This window comes from Coregonus lavaretus (assembly GCF_964263955.1).
Source record: "Coregonus lavaretus genome assembly, chromosome: 9".
Taxonomy (NCBI): Eukaryota; Metazoa; Chordata; class Actinopteri; order Salmoniformes; family Salmonidae; genus Coregonus; species Coregonus lavaretus.
In genome coordinates this window covers 40,768,324-40,795,167 of record NC_139996.1, presented here as the reverse complement: position 1 = coordinate 40,795,167, position 26,844 = coordinate 40,768,324, and the positions used below count along the sequence as shown (strand labels likewise).

Sequence of the window (26,844 nt, the reverse complement as noted above, 5' to 3'; positions counted from 1 at the left end):
TCACGGTAAAGTCTACACCAGTTGTATTCGGCGCATGTGACAAATGTAATAATATTTGATTTGGGGTTTCACTAATTGAATTCTTTTCCAGTCACGCTAGGCTAGGTCTAGGTCTAGGTCTAGGTCTAGGTCTAGGTCTAGGTCTAGGGCTGGGCAGGAAAAATGTGCCTAGGATACATCAGGCTTGAGTTGTGTTTCAATGTGATAATGCTGAACGCCTGACACCAGTGGTAGGAGTAGGCCAATGCCGTTCCCATTGGCTTAATGCCTTTTGCAGAGTATATTACTCAGAACTATTCTCAACTATCCTTAATTACTTGTATACACAATATCAACAAGGATATAGGACATCACGGTTGGGGTCAATTCCAATTTAATTTGAAATTCAAATAAAAGTATTGAATTCAAATGAAATACAATTTGATTTGTCACATGCGTCAGGTGTAGACTTTACAGTGAAATGCTTACTTACGAGCCCTTTTCCAACCATACAGAATAAAATAACAATAACGAGACTATATACAAGGAGTACCGGTACCGAGTCTATGTGCAGGTATACGAGGTAGTTGAGGTAATTGAAGTAATATGTATATACATTTAGGTAAGGGTAAAAGTGACTAGGCAATTAGGATAGATAATAAACAGAGTAGCAGCCGCGTATAGTCCGGGTTGCCATTTGATGAACTGTTCAACAGTCTTATGGCTTGGGGGTAGAAGCTGTTCAGGAGCCTTTTGGTCACAGACTTGGCGCTCCGGTACTGCTTGCCGAGCGGTAGCAGAGAGAACAGTCTAAGACTTGGGTGTCTGGATTAAATTCTAATTTAAACAATCTTCAAGTTATGGAATTGGAATTGAATTGGCTGTTTGGACTGTTTGAATTGGAATTGAATTGGAATTGTAAAAATGTTGTATCTTTGGAATTGAATTGGAATTGATGCATCTCTGCTTGGCACTCTGCATTAAGGAGATAGATTTGGGGTAAGGCCTTGATAATGAGATAGACTAGCGTCTTGCCCAGGGGGTGTACTTGTACATCAAGCTGCCTCACGCAACAGAAACAGGAAATAGGCTCCTATGAGCCGTTCTGGCCTGTGCAAAGCTACTTACAGTACATCATGTTTAAGGCAGATGTGTGTAAGTGTGTTGCGTGATGCAGTTACCACTCTGAGACGCTCACCTCCCCTAACACCTCTCTGAGAGGGCCCTGTTGTCACTGGAACCTGTGTCTGACAGAGTGTGCCTTCAGTTCTTCCTCATAAGGAGTGTCACACTGAGGATGCAGCCCCATGTTAGATATCAGACATGTTGCGGTTTAGAGAACATCTAACGTGACTCCATATGTTTTCACTTCTTCTTCTGAATGTATAGCATGAGGAGAAATGGATTAAGTGGTAACTGAATTTATATTAGTGTTAGGTGTATGTGTACATGCATGTAGGTCCATCTGTATGTGTGTGTGTGTGTGTGTCTACCCTGTCCTCATCCAGTGCTGTCAGTCAACCACTAATAAGAGCCTAGCAGAGTGACCCTGTGGTGTGTGGAGAGGGCCAATGGTCTGTGGCTGCAGCCAATCACAAACACCACACCAGACATTCAGTCTTATCTGGTGTGTATGTATGTATGTATGTATGTATGTATGTATGTCTGTGTGTGTGTCATGTCCCCCCCCGCCGACCCCCCTCAGGCCCAGCTCCAGCCCAACACAGGCAGGCCTAGCATTAGGTGCCCTAGTCACCACAACCAGTCTGTGGCTGATGAAAGCATAACCAAGCTGATGCAATCACATACAGGAACGTCTCCACCACCTGGGTCACTGTGAAAGGAGGGGAGGGTGTGACAGTGAATCCCACTCACGCCAGAGACAACATGGCATTCCGTAACACACATGCAAGCACTCACGCATTCACACACACACACTGCATTCCAATGTCAGCAGTGATGAGACGTGACTAAACAATGTGTGATGATCAGCCAGGGTAAACAACAGGGTCATGTGATGAGACACACACCTAATACACACACACACACACATAATGCACACACATTCAGTAGGACATGATAGACTGGTTCAGGAAGTGAACAAAGCATCTTACTACTTTCATACTGTATGAAATGACTGGACTCACACACACGCGCGTGCGTGCATGCAAACACAGAGACAAACACACACACACACACACACACACACTCAGCAGGGCACAGTGAAAGAGCCCAGGCTGTTATTCTAGTGGAGTCTGGCTTGTGGAGTGTGTAATCTCCAGGGTGGAGTACATATTGGGTTTCCAGGCAATTCTCTTTTTTGTTTGGCAATCTTGCTAAAAAGAGAGAAGAGGACCAAACAAAAAGCAGGGCTATTTTTCTTTCTGCCCGGCACATTGTTGATGAGATGTAATGTATTGTAATACAAGTGGTGATTAACCTCTGTGGTCTGGGAGAAGAGAGAAGGAGGAGGAGGAGGAGGAGGAGGAATAGGAGAGGAAAGAAGGGGAGGGGGTAGGGGAGTGGAGTGGAGGGGAGAGCTCTGTACGAAAGATTGCTACTCCTCTCTGACCAAGCCTTGCCTGGGTTTGTTTTAACAGCATTGAAGGAATGTTGCACCTCATGCCTGAGACAGGATAACATCTTTCATTGGATGGTAGTGCAGATAAGCAGAAGGCTTCTGTCAACATGAAGGTTGTCACTATGATTACTGAATGCTTCTTTGCCTTCCAAATGGTTTCATATCATCCTGGCAAACATACGCTTCGTTGACTAAGAAATATTGTTTAGATATGTAAATGAGGGTGAACTGAAAAATATTAAAATCATCATCACCATCATCCAACAAAGATTGATCCCTTGTAAAATATCTAGAGATCATACAACTTATCCTTCCTCTCAAATGATGTATTTCCTGTTAAGTATCAATAAAGTATCTTCTTCTTGAACTACTGTACCTTTATCTACATGACAACTATCCAAATGTCTCACATGAGATGTGCTACCAAGATTACATACATACTGTACACATGCCACCTGCACTCCCAAAGACGTTTGAGTGCTCTCCAACTACCAACTCTCACACCCTTTGCAGGGGGGGAAAAGGGAGGGAGGGAGCCCCCGAGGGGAAAGGGGATTGATTTAAAGTCTTCACTCCTGGGTGAGGGCAGCTGACTTGCCCTGGGGTGGAGGTGGGAGGAAGGGCGGCGGTAGTAGTGGTGGTGGGGGGTGAATGACTGAACAAATCAAATCAAGCTTTATTTATACAGCACATTTCAGACATGGAATGCAACGCAATGTGCTTCACAGGAAAAAACTAATAAAAAATGATTAAAATAAAAACATACATTTTTACTACACAACAAACATAAGAGGATAAATAATAAAAGAATAACAATAAAAACTGAATGACTAAAAAGCACCCTGAGGAAAATCAAAGCGAAAAAGGCATGTTTTAAGATCTCTTTTAAATATCTCCACAGTTTCATCCCCCTCAGGTTTTCTGGCAGGCTATTCCAGAGACTAGGGGCATAATAACTAAAGGTTGCCTTTCCATGCCTCTTGGTCCTAGGCATTGGGATAGTTAAAAGGCCAGTGCCAGAGGACCTCAGAGACCTACTGGGTACATAACTTAAAAGCATGTCTGACATGTATTGGGGTACACAATCGTGGGTTGATTAAAAACCAATAGAAGAATCTTTAAAGTAATTCTAAAACTCACAGGCAGCCAGTGCAGACCTTAAAACAGGTGTAATGTGTGCTCTCCATCTGGTCTTGGTCAGTATCTTTGCTGCAGCATTCTGTATGTTTTGCAGTTGACCAATGGCTTTCTTGGGTAGACCAGACAGGAGAGCATTACAGTAGTCAAGCCTGCTTGTAATAAAAGCATGGATGAGTCTCTCTGTATCAGCCTGAGAGAGAAACGGTGGTAAACAGCTTTTTTGGTGACATTCCTAAGGTGTGATTCGAAATTGAGTTCAGAATCTAAAATGACACCTAGGTTTTTACCTGGTGTTTTAACTTTATTGCCCGTGAATTAAAATGTGCAGCCAGATTCTCTTTCTGTGCTTTGGCTCCAACAATAAGTACCTCGGTCTTGTCTTGATTTAGATGGAGGAAGTTGTGAGCCATCCAAGTATTTAAATCACTAATTCAGTCGAATAATTTATCAGTTGAAATGTAAAGGGGTGTATCGTCTGCGTAGTAGTGAAAATCAAGGGGTAACATATATACAGTTGAAGTCAGAAGTTTACATACAGTTAGGTTGGAGTCATTAAAACTAGTTTTTCAACCACTCCACACATTTCTTGTTAACAAACTATAGTTTTGCAAGTTGGTTAGGACATCTACTTTGTGCATGACACAAGTAATTTTTCCAACAATTGTTTACAGACAGATTATTTCACTTATAATTCACTGTATCACAATTCCAGTGGGTCAGAAGTTTACATACACTAAGTTGACTGTGCCTTTAAACAGCTTGGATAATTCCAGAAAATGATATCATGGCTTTAGAAGCTTCTGATAGGCTAATTTACATCATTTGAGTCAATTGGAGGTGTACCTGTGGATGTATTTCAAGGCCTACCTTCAAACTCAGTGCCTCTTTGCTTGACATCATGGGAAAATCAAAAGAAATCAGCCAAGACCTCAGAAAATAAATTGTAGACCTCCACAAGTCTGGTTCATCCTTGGGAGTAATTTCCAAACGCCTGAAGGTACCACGTTCATCTGTACAAACAATAGTACGCAAGTATAAACACCATGGGACCACGCAACCGTCATACCGCTCAGGAAGGAGACGTGTTCTGTCTCCTAGAGATGAACGTACTTTGGTGCGAAAAGTGCAAATCAATCCCAGAACAACAGCAAAGGACCATGTGAAGATGCTGGAGGAAACAGGTACAAAAGTATCTATATCCACAGTAAAACGAGTCCTATATCGACATTACCTGAAAGGCCGCTCAGCAAGGAAGAAGCCAATGCGCAAAAACCGCCATAAAAAAACAGACTACGGTTTGCAACTGCACATAGGGACAAAGATCGTACATTTTGGAGAATTGTCCTCTGGTCTGATGAAACAAAAATAGAACTGTTTGGCCATAATGACCATCGTTATGTTTGGAGGAAAAAGGGGGATGCTTGCAAGCCGAAGAACACCATCCCAACCGTGAAGCACGGGTGTGGCAGCATCATGCTGTGGGGGTGCTTTGCTGCAGGAGGGACTGGTGCACATCACAAAATAGGTCCATCATGAGGAAAGGAAATTATGTGGATATATTGAAGCAACATCTCAAGACATCAGTCAGGAAGTTAAAGCTTGGTCACAAATGGGTCTTCCACATGGACAATGACCCCAAGCATACTTCCAAAGTTGTGGCAAAATGGCTTAAGGACAACAAAGTCAAGGTATTGGAGTGACCATCACAAAGCCCTGACCTCAATCCTATAGAAAATGTGTGGGCAGAACTGAAAAAACGTCTGCGAGCAAGGAGGCCTACAAACCTGACTCAGTTACACCAGCTCTGTCAAGAGGAATGGGCCAAAATTCACCCAACTTATTGTGGGAAGCTTGTGGAAGGCTACCCGAAACGTTTGACCCAAGTTAAACAATTTAAAGGCAATACTAATTGAGTGTATGTAAACTTCTGACCCACTGGGAATGTGATGAAAGAAATAAAAGCTGAAATAAATCATTCTCTCTACTATTATTTTGACATTTCACAATCTTAAAATAAAGTGGTGATCCTAACTGGCCTAAAACAGGGAATTTTTACTAGGATTAAATGTCAGGAATTGTGAAAAATGGAATTGAAATGTATTTGGCTAAGGTGTATGTAAACTTCCGACTTCAACTGTAGACTTAACAGTACCGGACCCAAAATCGAACCTTGTGAAACCTTATTTTCTCTGAGTTATGTTCACCAAGGGTGACAAAAAACTCTTGACCGGTTAAATAGGTACTAAACCAATTTAGAACTGGACCCAGAGAAGCCAACCCACCTCTCCAGTCTGTCCAAAAGGACATCATGGTCAACAGTGTTGAATGCAGCACTTAAATCCAAGAGTACAAGGACAGAGAGCTGTTTGGCCTCTGTGTTGGCTCTAAGATAATTTACCAGTTTAACTAAGGCGGTCTCTGTTCTGTAGTGGGCATGAAAACCAGATTGGAATTTATTGGAAAAATACAGTTAGAGCTTAAAAAATATTTTTGTTTTTTGAAAAACAATTTGTCCAGAATTTTGATTAAGAATGGAAGGTTGGAGATTGCACTTGTTGTGATAGCAACCAGGGATAATAAATCCATAGTGCCTTTGCGTGGTAGGCTAGGGCACATATAATCAAACTTCTCATCAGGTATTGCTTGACTGATACCCAGCCTAATCTTTGTTATCTTATCTCTGAAATATGCCGCAAACTCATCACATTTATGTGTGGAGGAAAGTTCACATAGGTTTGCGGGGGTAGGATTTATCAGGCCATCAATGGTTGAGAAGAGCACTCTCAAATTATTCTGATTATTAGAGATCAAGTAAGAAAAATAATGGACCGGCAACTTTGACTTTCTCCACTTCCTGTCTGCAATTTCTCTTTAATTGATTAGTTTCCTCATTCATCCAAGGGGCTCTCCATTTGGATGGGGCCTTTTTCAACTTTACTGGAGCTATGGCATCAATGGTTGCCCTTAATTTGCTATTAAAGTTATCAACTAAATAATCACAAGAGGAAGGCAGAATAGGTGATGGTGTACTGTTCATACACTCAATAAAATATGTAGCAACTTCAGAGGTAAGATAGCAATTCTTAATAATGCGTTCAGTATTACCCTGTGCTATGGGCAACAAGGTAGTAAAAAATACAGAGTGGTGATCAGATAAAGCAACATCAACAATAGAGGATACGTCAATAGAAAGCCCCTTGGTAATAACCAGGTCCAGAATATGGCCGGTGTTATGGGTGGGCCCAGTAACATGTTGGATAAAGTCCATAGAGCTCAAAAGATTAATAAATTCAATAGCCTTGGAGTCAGTCTCTTTGTCAACATGAATATTAAAATCTCCCAACACAATGATTTTATCATATCTCTCAAGGACAATAGACAATAATTCTGAGAAATCTGTAAAGAAAGTGGGGCAGTGCTTTGGTGGCCTATACAGGGTTATAGCCAGCACTGGTGGCTGACATCTAAACAGTATAGCATGATACTCAAAAGACCCAAAGTCGTCAAACAAAATGTCCTTACAGCTGAGAGCATTAGTAAAAATAGTCTTTCCCCCGCCCTTTTTCCCTTTTCTGATAGAGTATGGAGGGATGGACACGGATGGAGGGAGGAGTGGGGGAAGAGAGAGAAGGGAAGGAGCTCCCCAGCAGATCTCTATTGGGGCCCAGTGCCAATGTCAAGGTGTTGACTGAAGGAAGGAGGAGGGGAGTTCCAGACAGCCAAGGAGGCTACACAACAAACAGGCCTCTTACAACAGTACAGTCTTGTCCTTAGCCCTCAATGGTAAACACACACGTACACTCTTAGAAAAAAAGGGTTCCAAAAGGGTTCTTCGGCTGTCCCCATAGGAAATACCTTTTTGATTCCAGGGAGAACCCTTTTTGGTTCCACGTAGAACCCCTTTGGGTTCCATGTAGAACCCTCTGTGGAAAGGGTCCTACATGGAAGCCAAAAGGGTTCTATCTGCAAGCAAAATGGTTCTACCTTGAACCAAAAAGGGTTCTTCAAAGGATTCTCATATGGGGACAGCCGAAGAACCCTTTTAGGTTCTAGATAGCACCTTTTTTCTAAGAGTGTACACGTGCAGGGGCACAAAACTTAAGCCACAATACACACAGCGCTAAGTAAGCCATGTATATAGAGCCATTGACAAAATACACAGGACGGACAGTCTCCACACAAAGCCTGTTGGATAACCTGGTGGTGTTGTTTTCAGGGTGAGAATGTATTGTCAGCTGTAGCAGGCTGCTCCATGGGACAAACCCTTTTGCCCCCTTGACCTGTAGACACTGTCTGTTTGGCTACTGTGGACTGGTGGGAATGACCCCTGGGCAACAATGACCTTACACAGAGTTATTCTCACTACTCTTTCGCTGTGTGAACAGCCTAAGCCCAATGAGTTCTACCACCATCGAGCACACAACTAGACATTTTGAAAATGTTATGAATTAAAATGAAAGCTGATATACTGATGTATGATGTATGCATATATATTGGCATTGGAAAACATAAACGGGGGAACTCATGAATAGCAACATTTGTGTACTAGTAAGCCTGTATATTGTGCAATTAATGCAATTTCTTGGACATAATGGCTGGGGCCAAGAGGTTTTTTCTGACCATGTGACCTGACCATGAAAAACTCCTGGCCATTTTTGACATTATAAAGAATTGCCTGCCAGCTTGTTGTATCTGTTTTCTCACGTCTTATAGCTCTAGACTTGTGATTGATGGCTTGTGAAGAGAGAGAGAAAGTGAAGCCCCTATCAGCTTCTTATCACCTTGACTTTGGCCCAGCCAGACCAACCTGATCCAACCTCTCCTCTCCTCTCATCTCCTCCCCCTGTTTCCCAGACAGAAAGACAAGAAGGGCCAGCATCCCAAATGGTACCCTATTCCCTATATAGTGCACTACTTTTGACCAGAGCCCTATGGGAATAGGGTGCCATTTGGGATGCTGGGAATAGGGTGCCATTTGGGATGCTGGGAATAGGGTGCCATTTGGGATGCAACCAGGCTGTTTAACATGCCTCATCCTTCACTCCTTCAGACCACTGAGCACCGGAGAAGATCCCACTGGTCTGGGACAAAGCCAGAGGAGAATACACAGACAGACACAGAGCCAGGCTGATAACACAGTGATAACACAGTGATAACACAGAGAGCACAGTCACTACACTACATGTATCACTCTTAACAGAGAAGCAAATGGGTTTAAAGTTGCAATCTGTGATTGCTTCATCCATTTTTGGACTTTTAAATGAATTACACATACCCCTTGACCCTTGAAGAATATAACTTATAAATGCATCATGAGCTTAGTTCAACTGTCTAACCACATCAGAACCCCAAATATAAGATTGTTATACTCCATTGTTTGTAAACAATGTAATTGTGCACAAACACTGTATAGCTTCAAAACATGGTTCAAATTATCATTTTGATCTCATGAATGGTCAGTCCTTGCATCCATAACCCCGTCTATGAATTTGAGAGTGGTTACATTTCTCCAGGCCCATCCCTAAGCTGTTTATACAATAGGGTGTCGGGTGACCACTTTTTATTGTTTGAAGTGCAGATTGCCTCATTAAATCAAGTAAGTCAAATCAAAGGAGCAGAAAATCAGTCTTTACTGTACAATAGAAAGTTAATTTGTGCCCGATCGAAAGGGAGGACCACTGAATGTGTTCCTGAAGGGAAACACAGGCCCTGAAGCACCAGACGAACCCACACTACCACTTTACTCCTTCCAGTAAAATCATTAGTCATTACCAAGAAACACTGTGCTATCATACAATGGAATAATAAACAAGCTCGTAAAGTGTTCTGTTCTGTTTCGCGGAACCTGACCCCATTAAAAGCAATAGGAAAAGACAAGAGCTGGTGCAGGCTGGAACGAGACAGAGGCACCACCATTTAGCATAGGCACGGATATCGGCACTACAGCACTGGCAGAGGGTCTGTCACGCCCTGACTCAGGGGACTTGTATATGTTGAGTCAGGGTGTGTATGTTCTATGTTGTATATTTCTATGTTGAGATTCTAGTATGTCTATTTCTATGTTGGCCGGTGTGGTTCCCAATCAGAGGCAGCTGTCGCTTGTTGTCTCTGATTGGGGACCATACTTAGGCAGCCTATTGGCACTAGTGGGTTGTGGGATCTTGTTCCGTGTGAGGTATGTTGTTTGTCTACCTTGGACTTCACGTTTCGTTTCATTTGTTGTTTTGTCGCTTGTTTATTCAGTATAAATAAACATGAATGCATATCACGCTGCGCCTTGGTCTGACCCGTCGATGAACGATCGTGACAGAAAATCCCACCAAACGAGGACCAAGCAGCGTGTTCAGGAGCAAACGCCGGGAATTCAACAGGAAGTTACATTAGTATATGTCCTCCTCGGTTGGGGGAGAATTACGGAGGAGGAGGCCGTCCGTTACCGGAAGGCGATGAAGGAGGATGCCCAGGTAGGAGAGGAGAAACGGCGCCAACAGTGCCGACGACGGAGACCCGAGAGGCAACCCCAAGAAAATGTTTTGGGGGGGCACACGGTGTGGACGACGAGGCAGCAGGAGGCCATTAAAGGGCGGATCTGCAGGTTAGGAGAGGAGGCCACCATGTTACGGGGGCTATTGGTTCAGAGGGAGCAGGAGTTATTCGGTCAGAGGGAGGCTTTACAGGAGGCTATAAGGGAGAAGGAGAGTGTAGAGGCACGGCGAGAGAAGCTGGTTAGGCAGCAGAAGGAGCGGGGGTTAATAAAGGAACCCAGTCCCGCTCCTCGCACCAAGCAAGTGGTGCGTGTCGCCAGTCCGGTCCGGCCCGTTCCTGCTTCCCGCACTAAGCCAGTGGTGCGTGTGCCCAGTACGGCCCGACCCGTTCCTGCCCCTCGCACCAAGCCAGTGGTGCGCGTCGCCAGCCCGGTCCGGCCTGTTCCTGTGTCTCACACCAAGCCAGTGGTGCACGTCGCCAGCCCGGCCCGGCCTGTTCCTGCCCCTCGCACCAAGCCAGTGGTGCGCGTCGCCAGCCCGGCCCGGCCTGTTCCTGTCCCTCGCACCAAGCCAGTGGTGCGCGCCGCCAGCCCGGTCCGGCCTGTTCCTGTCCCTCGCACCAAGCCAGTGGTGCGCGTCGCCAGCCCGGTCCGGCCTGTTCCTGTCCCTCGCACCAAGCCAGTGGTGCGCGTCGCCAGCCCGGCCCGGCCTGTTCCTGCCCCTCGCACCAAGCCAGTGGTGCGTGTCGCCAGCCCGGTTCGGCCTGTTCCTGCCCCTCGCACCAAGCCAGTGGTGCGCGTCGCCAGCCCGGTCCGGCCTGTTCTTGTCCCTCGCACCAAACCAATGGTGCGCGTCGCCAGCCCGGCCCGGCCTGTTCCTGCCCTTCGCACCAAGCCAGTGGTGTGCGTCACCAGCCCGGTCCGGCCTGTTCTTGTCCCTCGCACCAAGCCAGTGGTGCGCGTCACCAGCCTGGTCCGGCCTGTTCCTGCTCCTCGCACCAAGCCAGTGGTGCGTGTGTCCAGTCCAGCACGGCCCGTGCCTGTCAGCTGCTCCACTCCGGAGCCAGAGCAGTCCGCTCCACTGGTGCCTGATCCAGCTCCGGTTAGCTGCTCCACTCCGGAGCCAGAGCAATCCGCTCCACCGGGGTCCAGTCCAGCTCCGGTTAGCTGCTCCACTCCGGAGCCAGAGCAATCCGCTCCACCGGGGTCCAGTCCAGCTCTGGTCAGCGGATCCACTCCGGAGCCAGAGCAGTCCGCTCCACCGGTGCCTGATCCAGCTCCGGTCAGCGGCTCCACTCCGGAGCCAGAGCAATCCGCTCCACCGGGGTCCAGTCCAGCTCCGGTCAGCGGCTCCACTCCGGAGCCAGAGCAGTCCGCTCCACTGGTGCCTGATCCAGCTCCGGTCAGCGGCTCCACTCCGGAGCCAGAGCAGTTCGCTCCACCGTCGTCGGGTCCAGCTCCAGTCAGCGGCTTCAGTCCAGACCCAGACGTCAGCCCTTCTCCAGGTTCGGGGTCTCCCACACCAGGGTCCAGACAGGGCTTGGTACTTCGTGGGCGGAAGGAGAGGGGAAGCAGCGCGCCGAGGTCCAGACCAGACCAGGGGCGCAACAGGGAGGTGGAGAGTAAGTGGTGGTCACGCCCGGAGCCGGATCCGCCTCCGAGGTGGAATGCCCACCCGGCCCCTACCCTGTTATGTTTAAGTGGCGCGGTCAGAGTCCGCACCTTTGGGGGGGGGGGGGGGGGGGGTACTGTCACGCCCTGACTCAGGGGACTTGTATATGTTAGGTCAGGGTGTGTATGTTCTATGTTGTATATTTCTATGTTGAGATTCTAGTATGTCTATTTCTATGTTGGCCGGTGTGGTTCCCAATCAGAGGCAGCTGTCGCTCGTTGTCTCTGATTGGGGACCATACTTAGGCAGCCTATTGGCACTAGTGGGTTGTGGGATCTTGTTCCGTGTGAGGTATGTTGTTTGTCTACCTTGGACTTCACGTTTCGTTTCATTTGTTGTTTTGTCGCTTGTTTATTCAGTATAAATAAACATGAATGCATATCACGCTGCACCTTGGTCTGACCCGTCGATGAACGATCGTGACAGGGTCGGTCAGTATCAGTCTGTCTCTGTCTGACCAGACCTCTCCAATGGGTAATGTCTAATCAACAAATGGCCCAGTCAACTCTTTTACAGATTCATAAATGCTCCTGCATTAGTAACAGGTAATTCAAATCATTCCAGGATCTGAGGTCTGGGATGCATCCCAAATGGCACCTTATTCCCTATATAGTGCACTACTTTTGACCAGGGCCCATAGGGTAAGCTAGAAGCATATTATGCTCATCATGCTTTTTTATTTATGACTCTTTATGGGTTCACGTAAGGCAAGTAAAAGACACCGTACACACAAACACACACTCGTGCTCACACACAGTCATATACAGAGAGACACACACACACACACAGATTGGTCCCCAGTCGCAGAGAGTTAACAATGACATTTATACTCTGTGGTCTGTGTAGTAGCTCTTGGTTATTGCATTTAAATGTATCCTCCATGTAGCAGACTGATTTAATGGGGCTCCACAGTGGGGTGGCACCAGGGGTACTTATTGCAGAGTGTACAAAATACTATGGGACTCATAAAGATAGGCCTCTATTTCACTTTTCATAACCTTCTTATGGTTCTCACCCTGTCCTCTCCTGTAGGACTGTTGGACCGGTCTGTCTAGGAGACTATGGGCCCTGGTCAAAAGTAGTGCACTATAAAAGGAATAGAGTGCCATTTGGGATGCACACCAAGAGTACAGGGGCAAGGAGAGCCAGCAGGGGGTTTAGACCCAGACAATAAAATCAGTGTGTAAAAACATAAACCGGGGGCCGGCCAAGCTCAGGTAATTAAAAGGGAAATGTAGTGTGGGTACTTACGGCCAAGTTAGCGGGCCCCACAGCGGGTGTAACATAAATACAGACTGAGAAGAGAGGAGAGGACCATGAGGGAGAAACAGAGAGGTGAGAGGGGAGAGAGAGACGTGGGGGGAGAAACAGAGAGAGGAGAGGGGAGAGAGAGAGATGTGGGGGGAGAAACAGAGAAAGGAGAGGGGAGAGAGAGAGACATGGGGGGAGAAACAGAGAGAGGAGAGGGGAGAGAGAGACGTGAGGGGAGAAACAGAGAGAGGAGAGGGGAGAGAGAGAGACATGTGGGGAGAAACAGAGAGAGGAGAGGGGAGAGAGAGAGAGACGTGGGGGGAGAAACAGAGAGAGGAGAGGGAAGAGAGAGACGTGAGGGGAGAAACAGAGAGAGGAGAGGGGAGAGAGAGAGACGTGGGGAGAGAAACAGAGAGAGGAGAGGGGAGAGAGAGAGAGAGACGTGGGGGGAGAAACAGAGAGAGGAGGGGGAGAGAGAGAAAGACATGGGGGAGAAACAGAGAGAGGAGAGGGGAGAGAGAGAGACGTGGGGGGAGAAACAGAGAGAGGAGAGGGGAGAGAGAGACGTGGGGGGAGAAACAGAGAGAGGAGTGGGGAGAGAGAGACGTGAGGGGAGAAACAGAGAGAGGAGAGGGGAGAGAGAGAGAGAGAGGAGAGGGAAGAGAGAGACGTGAGGGGAGAAACAGAGAGAGGAGAGGGGAGAGAGAGACGTGGGGGGAGAAACAGAGAGAGGAGTGGGGAGAGAGAGACGTGAGGGGAGAAACAGAGAGAGGAGAGGGGAGAGAGAGAGAGGTGGGGGAGAAACAGAGAGAGGAGAGGGGAGAGAGAGAGAGACGTGAGGGAGAAACAGAGAGAGGAGAAGGGAGAGAGAGACGTGAGGGGAGAAACAGAGAGAGGAGAGGGGAGAGAGAGAGACCCGAGAAACAGAAAGAGGACAGGGGAGAGAGAGAGAGACGTGAGGGGAGAAACAGAGAGAGTCCAATCTGACATGAGCCAGAGACAGCTGTGGCTGCAGAGAGATGATTTAAACGCTGTGAAATGAGAGTGCAGACCTGTAATCTTCTGGGCATGGTGGAGAAGACCAGGGACTGGTTGGCTGACTCTGAGAAGACCTGGGTTTAGATAGTAGTTGTTTTCCTTCAAATAATTTTGCTGTGCTTCATTTAGCTTGCCCATCGCAATGGAACCAATGGATCCTACAAGTTTGAACCCTGTTTATCTAGCACTCAGGGCAGCCTCAAGCAGATGCTCAAAAGTATTTGAACAAAAACAAATACTATTTAATCCCAGGTCTGCTGGTATAGCTGACTGTCTGTCTGTGAGAATGTGGTAAGGACACAGTACATAGGGTCCAGGCTGAAATTAGAGATTGACGCTGAGAGAGGGAGGCAGAAAATGTCTGGAAGCTGCCTCAGACTGCATCCACAGCATACTGCCCAGCTGTGATTTACTGAGACTGGGCTGCAGTAGAGAGGCAGACACAGCACAAGCTATGAGTGTGTGAGTTTGTCAATGTGTGTGTGTGTGTGTGTGTGTGTGTGTGTGTGTGTGTGTGTGTGTGTGTGTGTGTGTGTGTGTGTGTTTGTGTGTGTGTGTGTGTGCGTGTGTGTGTGAGAGTGAGAGTGAGAGTGAGAGTGAGTGAGTCAATGTGAAACGGCTAAGAGTATGAGATATCTTGGTCCGCTCAATGCAGCATTGTGTGAGCTCGCTGAATCAGCATTTCCGCACATCTGAATTGGCCTTAGCCTTTCAGGCAATTGGAGTTTGGGACATAAAGAACCTGGGCGTAACAGGATTCAGTCAACTAGATCACCTTTGATTGAGAAGAAAGGAGCTGTAGCTCTTTCTGAACACTGCCCAGTCTAGTCTAGACATATCCGGGGTTAGCCCTGAAGCCCCTGAGGGGTTTGTCATGTCTGCAGCGCTAGTGCTAGTTCAGTATCCCAAATGGCACCCTATTCCCTATATATAGTGCACTAATTTTGACCAGGGCTTTGATCAAAAGTAGTACACTATGTAGGGAATAGGGTGTCATTGGGGACGCAACCTAGGTCTAGCTCGGCTCAGTACAGTAGAGTGTCTTGCCTGCCTGCCGCAGCGGTGGCGGTTTCCTTGCCAAGTTTCCTCTCTTTGTTAAGTCCACTCTGGTCAGTCTGGCTCCCCGGCCTGGCCGGGCTGCAGCCAAACACACATATATCAACGACACTATAGGCAGCTCTCAGGGCAGCTCTGTCTGTCTGTCGTCAGGACCAGTGGGAGAGGGAGACAGGGAGAGGAGAGTGGGAGACAGGGAGAGGAGAGAGGGAGACAGGGAGAGGAGAGTGGGAGACAGGGAGAGGAGAGTGGGAGAACGAGAGGGAGAGAGAAAGAGAGATGAAAAGAGGGAAAGGGAGATAAAGAGAGAGCTCTGACAGAGGACTGAACTCTTCCCACAGCTCCCTGTGGAGAGCAGGGTGAGCGCTGCCCGTTGAGGTGGTACAGCACTGCCCATTGAGGTGGTACAGCGCTGCCCATTGAGGTGGTACAGCGCTGCCCATTGAGGTGGTACAGCGCTGCCTGGGAAGAAGTCATAGGCATGCCGCACTCTCAAGAGCCCCTAGTACTTACTTTACAGTCTGTTGGGTCCTGAACCAGGGAAAGTGCACTTACACCATTAATATGGGCTATGTGGTCCTGTCAACATAAGAGCGTTTAATTTAGACCTGGATACAGAATCATAGACTGACATATGAACTCTGTGTGAATCTAGCAGCGGATAAGTACAGTAGATTACAGTACAGTAGCAAGAAAATGATTCTCAAACACAAATCTAGGAGAGAACAGTGAGGCTGCACTGAACACAATGATAAAACCTTAAGCTTTCTGCATTGTCATTGCTATTTTGATGACACAGACCTGTAGTTCCAGTCACTTAGGAAGTCTCCTCTAACCCTCCTTCCAGTCTATAAATTGTCTTGTCATAGCACTGAGATGAGACTCTTTGAAAGCCACTCTGAGCCCTGTGGCCAAAAAGTGATGAGAGAACAACTACAACACAGATCGTCTGAAGCTACTATCTCTGTTGAGTTATGGGCCATGTGTCCCTGTTACTGTTGTTAGTCTGTCCCCCCCCCTTTCCTCCCATCCGTTGATGTCAAGATAATGAGCTTGTTCCTGTTTGGTGAAGGAACGAGAGAGGAGAGAGACAGAGAGAGGAGAGAGGAAGTGCTGTGGACATGGTTGCTTTTGTCAGTCTGACGCTCCTTGTACCCCCCCCCCCCCCACCCCCCCCCCACCCCCCCCTCTCTCCCTCATCTCTCCCATCCCTTGATGTTGAGATAATTAGCTTGTTCCTGTTTGGTGGAGACAGCAACAGACAAGAGCAAGAGGACGTGTTGTAGACGTGCCCTGCGGTGAGATGGTGAGACGATGAGACTAGCAGGGCAGGCCGGATGGACTAAAGTAGTGTATGTGTTTACCAGGTCAGCCCTGTCACTGGCTAGTGCTTGGCCAACCAGTCTAAACAGAGTACCACTAGGCCCTGGCTGTTTGGGGATGGGACGGAGGGCTAAATGCGTTACAGATGGACTTCTCATACACACAGCCTGCATCCCAAATGGCACCATATTCCTTATATAGTGCACTACTTTTGACCGGAGCCCTACGGGTGCCATTTGGGACACAGACAAAACACAGTAGAGCACAGAGACCAGGGTTTGCAGGGGCTTTAGAAGCTGAGGTATTCCCAGTATTCAGCCTTGGTTTAATTTACAGCATACTTGTCTAATTGAGATGTCGTTAGGTGGAGAACATTCCTCTGTATATACGCCTAGTGCTAATATGTAGGATATACGTGTTATATTTGCACTAATATAGTGTACAGCAGCCAACCGCAGAACCCTGATTTATGGTCCATTTACTTTGAGTAAGGCAAATAATGACGTCTGGTACAGAGACATGTCTGGACATGTCTGGAGGGTGCATTAAGCTGAGGCTGATGCTTTCAACACTGCAGACTGTTGATGTTTTTGTCCTCAACTCAAACCTCTATTTTAACTATTGAGCCAAGCACATTTGATTATGGTAGGGAATGGAATAAACATGTGATAGTAAATGACCAAATATAAGATGGTGGCTTGAGACAAAAACTGAACCGAATGAAGAGAAAGTATTTTAGCCATTAGAAGGGCACTGTCCCACCTTGTGCAACACTGGAATGAGGGGGGTTTGAAAAATCACTGTTATATTGTTGCTAGAGGCTCTTGAGCATGTTTTGTATGTTTTCTCATGCAAACAGGAGGGGTTTGTGACACAAAGTCTTCAGTCTTCCACAGTGTTTCTCTGGGCTCTTTTTACAACTCTTAAGTTGTTGGCCTTCGTTGGAGCCTGTTGTTTCTGTATTTATCACGGACGGCGTTTGACAGAAAGATAACAGACTGTCACGGCCGGCAATCTGTCTTCATCCCCACTCCGGCTGGAGAATTCAACCCAATGCTGCGCTGCCTCCTCCTTTCCAAAGGAGTTAGAGAAAGACAGAAAGAGCTATAGGCTGGATGTGTTGGCTTTGTCTGTGTGATATAAATCACTGTCTGGCGGTGTACAGGGCACAAGCATTAAGACACTATTACTCACCACCATGCCACTCAAACGCTTCACAACTTTCACCCCCACTAAGATTAATGCTTCCACGACTGACACTGTGTGTGTGTGTTTCTTGTGTGTTTCTTGTTTGTGTGTTTGTGTACGTGCGTGTGTGTGTGTGTGTGTGTGTGTCTGTGTGTGTGTGTCTGTGTGTGTGTGTATGTGTGTGTGCGTGCGTGTGTGTGTGTGCGTGCGTGTGTAATTAATGCTCCCAGGACTGATGTGCTGACAAAACCGGGACAAGGCCTGAAGGCTCCACACATCCACACAGCCAGTCAAAGAGCAGAGCAGCAGAGCTCTCAGTCATTGTCTGCTGATGTTTAGTGTTGGAGGGAGAGAGGAGGGGAATAGTGGCTGGCTGGTACTACGCATCACAACACAGAAGTAGCGGTGGTTGGAGGCTGACCAAGAATGGGAGAAGAGAGACACCACAACACTACATAAAGAGAGACCTAAGACAACAACACAGCATGGCAGCAACACATGACAACACAGCATAGTAGCAACACAACATGACAACAACATGGTAGCAACACAACATGACAACAACATGGTAGCAACACAACATGACAACAACATGGTAGCAACACAACATGACAACAACATGGTAGCAACACAACATGACAACAACATGGTAGCAGCACAACATGACAACAGCACAACATGGTAGCAGTACAAACATGGCACAAACATTAATGGGCACAGACTACAGCACAAAGGGCAAAAAGGTAGAGATATCAATACATCACACGAAGCAGCCACAAGTGTCAGTAAGAGTGTCCATGATTGAGCCTTTGAATGTAGAGATGGAGATAAAACTGTCCAGTTTGAGTGTTTTTTGCAGCTCGTTCCAGTCGCTAGCTGCAGCGAACTGAAAAGAGGAGCAACCCAGGGATGTGTGTGCTTTCGGGACCTTTAACAGAATGTGACTGGCAGAACAGGTGTTGTATGTGGATGATGAGGGCTGCAGTAGGTATCTCAGACAGGGGGAGTGAGGCCTAAGAGGGTTTTATAAATAAGATAACCCAGTGGGTCTTGCGTCGAGTATACAGTGATGACCATTTTACAGAGGAGTATAGAGTGCAGTGATGTATCCTATAAGGAGCATTGGTGGCAAATCTGATGGCCGCTCGAGAGTACCCTTACCTGCCAATCTATAAATTACGTCTCTGTAATCTAGCATGGGTAGGATGGCCATCTGAATCCGGGTTAGTTTGGCAGCTGGGGTGAAAGAGGAGCGATTACGATAGAGGAAACCAAGTCTAGATTTAACCTTAGCCTGCAGCTTTGATATGTGCTGAGAGAAGGACAGTGTACCGTCTAGCCATACTCCCAAGTACTTGTATGAGGTGACTACCTCAAGCTCTAAACCCTCACAGGTAGTAAGTACACCGGTGGGTAGAGGAGCATTCTTCTTACCAAACCACATGACCTTTGTTTTGGAGGTGTTCAGAACAAGGTTAAGGGCAGAGAAAGCTTGTTGGACACTAAGAAATATTTGTTGTAGAGTGTTTAACACAAAATATGGGGAGGGGCCAGCTGAGTATAAGACTGTATCATGTGCATAGAAATGGATGAGAGAGCTTCCTACTGCCGGAGCTACGTTGTTGATGTAAATTGAGAAGAGCGTGGGGCCTAGGATCGAGCGTTGAGGTACTCCCTTGGTGACAGGCAGTGGCTGAGACAGCAGATGTTATGACTTTACACATTGCACTCTTTGAGAGAGGTAGTTAGCAAACCAGGCCAAAGACCCCTCAGAGACACCAATACTCCTTAGCCGACCCAGAACAATGGAATGGTCTACCGTATCAAATGCTTTGGCCAAGTCAATAAAAATAGCAGCACACCATTGCTTAGAATCAAGGGCAATGGTGACATCATTTAGGACCTTTAAGGTTGCAGTGACACATCCACTGTGGCTGCCTTCCAAGCACTGGGAACCTCCCCAGAGAGGAGAGACAGGTTAAACATGTCAGAGATCAGGTCAGAGATAAAAAGGTCAGAGATAGGCTTGGCGATGATAGGGGCACCAACCTTAAAGAAGAAAGGATCTAAACCATCTGACCCAGATGGTTTTTTGGGGGTCAAGTTTAAGGAGCTCCTTTAGTGCCACTCAGTGACCGCCTGCAGGGAGAAAATGTGTAGCGGGGTAGGGGAAAAAGAGGGAGGAGCATCAGGACTAGTCGCATTAGAAGGGCTGGGAGATGAGGAAATGTTGGACGGGCAAGGAGGCATGGCTGAGTCAAATAGGAATCCTGAATTAATGAAGTGGTGATTAAAGAGTTCAGCCATGCACTCCTTGTCAGTAACAACCACATCATCAACATTAAGGGACATGGGCAGCAGTGAGGAGGAGGGTTTATTCTCCAGGTCTTTCACCGTTTTCCAGAACTTCTTGGGGTTAGACCCACAGAGAGAGAACCGCTCCTTAAAGTAACTAACTTTGGCCTTCCGGATAGCCTGAGTGCACTTATTTCTCATTTGCCTGAACGACAGCCAGTTAGCCTGAGTATTCGACAGAGGGGATCAAGCTGATTCTATACCAATTTACAGGGGCCAGATCATGAAGGAAGGCTTGCTCATTAAAGTTTTTTAGCAAGCATCTATGACAGATCAGAACAGGTCGTTTAACTGAGCATTCATTATGAACAAAGGCTGTAAAACAGTGATCACTAAGGTCATTACAGAAAACACCAGACTGATACCTATCAGGATTATTTGTGAGGATAACATCAAGGAGAGTAGCCTTTTCTGGGTGTTTGGCGTCATACCTTATGGGATTGGTAATAATCTGAGAGAGATTTAGGGAGTCCCATTGTTTTAGGACTTGGTCAGGTGGTTTAAGCATATCCCAGTTGAGGTCACCTAGAAGGACGAATTCAGACTTAGTGTAAGGGGACAGGAGAGAGCTTAGGGCAGGTAGGGTACAGGCTGGTGCTAATAACACCCAGCAACAGTCAACAAATAACTATTTGAAAGCTTAATGCTTAAAACCAGCAAATCAAATTGTTTGGGGAAAGACTTGGTGGAGACAACAGAGCACTGAAGGTGTTACTTGGTAAAGATTGCCACTCCACCACCTTTGGAAGAGCTGTCTTGCCGAAAAAGGTTATAACTAGAAAGGCTAACATCAGTGTTCAAAACACTCTTTCTTAACCACGTCTCAGTAATGACCAACACATCTGGATTGGAGCTGTGAACCCACACTTTCAATTGATCAATTTTAATAAGCTTCTAGTGTTAACGTGCAGAAAAGTCAGCACAACAAGCAAGCAACAGTAGACGGGCCAGGGTGTACATGCACATTTCCAGATATCATCATCAGTAATACAATCAGGGCACAGCAGAGGACAGGGAAAGCTCTGCAGTGTTGATTTTTTATGACATTTGAATGTGCATCAGATGGTAACAAGATCATATTGTACAGCAATTTTATCAGGTAACATTATTAATTTTTTTTGTCATTTAGCAGACGCTCTTATCCAGAGCGACTTACAGTTAGTGAGTGCATACATTTTCATACTGGCCCCCCGTGGGAATCGAACCCACAACCCTGGCATTGCAAGCGCCATGCTCTACCAACTGAGCTACACGGGGCCCGTAACATGAATACAAAGCCGGCGAGAGTTGGTTAGAATAGGATGGGAGTCAGAGTCGCGAGTGTGGGAACAAACATTGTCATGGGGCAAATAGCATAAAGCACAAGAAAAAAATACAATTACTTGGGGCTAGCCATTGTAAGTTCAAAGAGTCACACGCCCCAACAAGATAACTTGAGAGAGTAGCTCTCTATGAGTCCTGAAGGATATAAAAGTCTGAGATTAAATAAATAAATATAGGAATATACTAGTTAATTAAAGCGTTTCTGAGTAAGCTCATATAATAAGCTTCACAAGTTAATTAGCCTACATAAAATTCTGATCAGTCCAAAGTCTGCGGTGTGTGTGTATGTGCGTGTGTGCTGGAGGCGAGCGAAAGCTCAGGAGAGAGGGGGGAGTGTGGCAGGGGTACCTGTACCAGACAGGGGAGACAGGCCAGGGCAGACGGGGAGCAGATCGCCGGGTGGGATCCAAGCAGCAGTTCAGCAGGCAACAGGAGTAGGTGTCACAACCACTTGGGAGAAGATTTTTTCGTGAGGCTGAGTAGGAGAGGAGGCGTACAGCCTTACCAGTCAGGTGAGTTGTAGAGCAGATAAAAATGTCCAAAGTAAAAAGCTTGGTGAAAAACCGTGGTACAGTTGGCTTGAGTTTCGATATTCGCCAGACATTCGGGCCTTCAAACATCAATAGCTCAATAGAACACACACTGACAGGCACACACACACACAACACACACTGAGGTATACACTTGATTAATAATTCTTCAGGGCTGTTGGGAAAGACCCTATTCATGGCTGATTCTGCCATAATACTATGCCTGGCTCTGTCTGTGCGTTCGGGTTTCCTATTAGAAGTGACACCGAAATGATTTCGAGGAAATCCTAACTTTCTTTGGTCCAGAATGAGATCATTTTAAAACATGACGAGGACAATATATTTTCAATCATCAGAATTATATTCTGTTATATTCTGAGTGTAATAAACACTACTTGCAATCAATCAAATTATTGTACGATATCATCCACTCCTTGATCATAGCAAGATGTCTCTCTTTGTCAGACTGAGACCAGGAGAACTCTCCCAGCTGCAGTAGAATGGCTGTGTGTGAGCTGTGAGGCAGACCCCTTGTTTTATATGTGTGGGCTGAGGCGGGTGGAGGGAGACTAGAGAAGGAAAAGCCAAACAATGAGACGGACCTGGCCAGGCTGCCTCTGGAGCAGCAGAGTAGAGGGAGGAGGAATGTGCCAAGGCACGGACAGACGGAGGGGGGGTCAGTGGGTTCATCCACCTGCTGGCCGGGGGCACAGCACTGGAACCACCCCCCTCTCTCAGCCCAACAGGTGTGCTGGCCCCTGGCCCGCATGGACCCATCAAAACAAGAGATTCACACGACTAGAACCATAATATGAGAGGACACACACACACACACACACACACACACACACACAGATAACAGTCATTATAGGCAGAGCGAGGGAGCGCTCCGGGTATCACATGTTTTTGCTTTTCTTTTTTGGTTCCGCTGTGTGGAATCGGTCACCATGGCAACTCTACTACGAGTCATGCAAAACGCTATTCATATTGGTACTCTGGGAGCATGCAGTGATTGGAGCCACATTTGTTTTGGGGGCTTTAGTTTCCTCACGCTAGGCTGCTGCTGCCTGCTGCTCTGATCGGCAATTTCCCCTGAACTGGTCTGCTAATTAGGAACCTTTCTGTCAGGTTGGTTTGCTGTGTGACACAGGACGCAGGAAGGACAGCGAGGGTGTTTTATAAAGTCAGGTTTATGTTACCAAACAGGAGATTGCGATCACAACGTGCACGGACAGTAAATGGGCCAGAACTCAATCTGTGGTGGAGTGAGTCTCTCCTTTACTCTCCTGTAGGGTTAGTCTTTAGTTCAGGATCACTTCACTCCTGTCTAGAGCAGAGGGTTTGGAGAGCTGTGTCCTTTCGCTCATGCATTATAGTAGACATGGAGCTATGAGCCAAAAGTCAATATCTACAGCAAAATCCATTGTAAAATTGATAAAATCATTGAACTGCACACATACACACAAGACACAAGACACATGCACGCGTGCGCACACACACACACACACACACACTCAATTGCTCTCGGAGCTTGCAGAGAAGCAGACCTCTCAATGACAGGCAGGCTAATGGCTCCCATGCCAGCCGTATTGTCATCCTGTGAGACTTCCCTGAGCGGAAAAACAAAGAATCTGATGCTCACAGTCACAGGACTGCAGTGGCACCGCATCCGGCCCGCAGGCTCCAGTCGGACCAACCAACGGTGGCACAAATTGGTCCCTGGTGTGCAATGAGGTAGTACTGTTTACTATCTGCCACCTTATTCCTAGTACATATCTGTGGTCCTCTGTAGCTCAGCTGGTAGAGCACAGTGCTTGTAACGCCAGGGTGGTGGGTTCGATCCCCGGGACCACCCATACGTAAAAATGTATGCACACGTGACTGTAAGTCGCTTTGGATAAAAGCGTCTGCTAAATGGCATATTATTATTATTATATCTTTATTCCTAGTATATGTACATATCTACCTCAATTTCCTCATATCCCTGCACATCGACTCGGTACTGGTACCCCGTGTATATAGCCAAGTTATCGTTACACATTGTGTATCTATTATTACTTTTATTATTACATGTTTTACTTTTCCATTATTTCTCTATTTTCTTTCTCTTTGCATTACTGAGAAGGGCCAATAAGCATTTCATTGTCAGTCCACACCTGTTGTTTACAAAGCATGTGACGAATACAACTTGATTTGATTTGATTTTGATGACTGGGGATCAAGCAGGCATCCCATGGTGACACTTCCCAGTCCACTTTGCCTAGCGGGACACGCCTGGTTACAGCACATAACACAGCTGCTGCCTATTGGCCATGCTCCACTGAGGACCAGAGGGCTGTGTTTGTGTGTGTGTGTATGTGTGTGTGTGCTCTCTCCCTTTAGCTGGTATTAGAATGCCTTTTTAAAACTTTAATGTTCCCCTATGGAAACACAAACATAAGTCACAACCCACCATCGTCACAATACAACTTGTTGTTGTAGACCAGGGGCTCCCAAACTTTTTCACTCAGGCCCCCCTTCTAGCATTGCCCCCCTATATCTATAGGCACAAGCACTGTTCATGACACAAACTGTTCACACCCTTCTTGTTTGCGGAGAGAAAATGGTGCAGGTTTAAAGCTTATTTCCTGCAATTCTACACATTTTGTCATGGGTTGCAGAGAACAGGAGAGTAAGTTGAAAGCTGGACTGAGTTCCTTAAAGAAAAATATATGGCAGTTTGGGAACCACTGTTGTAGAGGACAGAGGGTAGAGGGTCGTTGGTAAAGCATGGAGACACTGAGGAGATGTGCATGAACAGGAAAATAACACCTTGTGTGTCACATACGCATCAGTAGAGGAGAGGAGGTATTTGTTTAACGGCTCAGCGATGGACTGAACCCATCCATAACACACACTGTTGAAAAGATTCCATCACACACACAAACACACACACAAGCTAGCGTGGGCACATACACACAGGGCAGGATAAGACTGTTCTTACCTTATCTTCCAGGCGGATCAGTCTGGCTCCCACAGTGTAGTATTCTTTATCTACACCTTTTTCTGAAAAACAAAACAACACAGCATCTCAAACGGCAACAGAAAGCAGGTTTCATCAGCGCGTCACAGACCACTTTGCAATGAGCTGGAAGCAGTAGGCTATGCATTTTGAAAACATGTACTTTATTGTTTGCAACCTGAACGTTTCAATACATATTATGAGGCATGTCTTACCTCGCTTCAAAGTAGCCTATTAGATCTCCTCTCTTTCAACATTTCTAACTGATATTTTCATCTCTGTCACATGAAACCGCTCGCATGTGCGATGCCCTTTTGACAACTGTGTTTTCCCGTTAATTGCATTATGGAACGAACATTTGAGCATAGCCTACTACCTTGTATGCATTCCTGCGCTTATAATGTGAATAAATAGTAGTTTATCAACATTTTAAGCTAAACATTCTTATCTGTTTCATCAGACTCATTGCTTTTTAAAGTTATTTTGATGTAGCCTAGGCCTACTGGTTGTGTGAATTTGGGATCTATCGTCCCCCAACTGTCCCAGAGTCTTTTTGGAATACGCTATTTATTTATTGACAAGCTGACCAATAGAATAGGTAAACTTTTCTACTATGGGGGATAGTAGATTGACATAGGGTAGTGATTTTGCTGTTCGTTACTCGTCTTGTTGGCTGAGGATAAGTAAATGTGGACAGTTAGTCTAAAATCTTTAAAGTGTGCATCAGAATTTGGTACAAAGGACCGCACATTGTTGCATCCTCAACTTGCATGTTCTGTTAATACGAATGACCATAATCTAAATGTGATTTCTGTCATTCTGAGCACCATGGGTGGACGCCCTAATCAGGTTACGCACCCAATGCATATGGGTCTGGCAGATTTCTCAAATGTCAGATAAATTAAAATGTCCAGCGGAAACCATGGTACTATGGTATGCTTTACCACCCCTGTGTCACACACACACACACACACACACACACACACACACACACACACACACACACACACACACACACACACACACACACACACACACACACACACACACACACACACACACACACACACACACACACCACACCCCAACACTAACGCCCCTAACGCAAATAACTCTTAGTCATGCAATGAGTCCCTATAAACATAACAACAGTATATCAGTGTAGTGGGGCTCCATCATAGGGCCAGGGTAGGTTCAGCCAGGCAGGCTGGAGCTGGGGGTAGTGGGCTGTATTTGGCAGGCAGACAGACTGGAGCTGGGGGTAGTGGGCTGTATTTGGCAGGCAGGCAGGCTGGAGCTGGGGGTAGTGGGCTGTATTTGGCAGCCAGGCAGGCTGGAGCTGGGGGTAGTGGGCTGTATTTGGCAGGCAGACAGACTGGGTATGGGGGTAGTGGGCTGTATTTGGCAGCCAGGCAGACTGGAGCTGGGGGTAGTGGGCTGTATTTGGCAGCCAGGCAGGCTGGGGCTGGGGGTAGTGGGCTATATTTGGCAGGCAGACAGACTGGGGCTGGGGTTAGTGGGCTGTATTTGGCAGCCAGGCAGACTGGGCCTGGGGGTAGTGGGCTGTATTTGGCAGCCAGGCAGACTGGGGCTGGGGGTAGTGGGCTGTATTTGGCAGGCAGGCAGGCTGGGGCTGGGGGTAGTGGGCTGTATTTGGCAGCCAGGCAGACTGGGCCTGAGGGTAGTGGGCTGTATTTGGCAGCCAGGCAGACTGGGGCTGGGGGTAGTGGGCTGTATTTGGCAGCCAGGCAGACTGGGGCTGGGGGTAGTGGGCTGTATTTGGCAGGCAGGCAGACTGGGGCTGGGGGTAGTGGGCTGTATTTGGCAGGCAGGCAGGCTGCTGTAGCTGTAGTGTTATCCTGTACGGCTGGCGTGGTTTTAATGGACATGTGGAGTAAAGCCCCAGACTCCTAATCCAATACC

General features: G+C 46.9%; 1 pseudogene across 1 annotated transcript in view; it reads right to left on the bottom strand.

Moving 5' to 3' along the window:
• LOC311135355 (potassium voltage-gated channel subfamily KQT member 1-like) overlaps window positions 1–26,844 on the bottom strand; it is a 256,411-nt pseudogene that overhangs the window by 62,120 nt on the left and 167,447 nt on the right. Inside the window, exon 16 of the transcript XR_014615409.1 lies at window positions 24,904–24,989. The product of XR_014615409.1 is annotated as a potassium voltage-gated channel subfamily KQT member 1-like (transcript). The remainder of the gene's footprint in view (window positions 1–24,903; window positions 24,990–26,844) is intronic.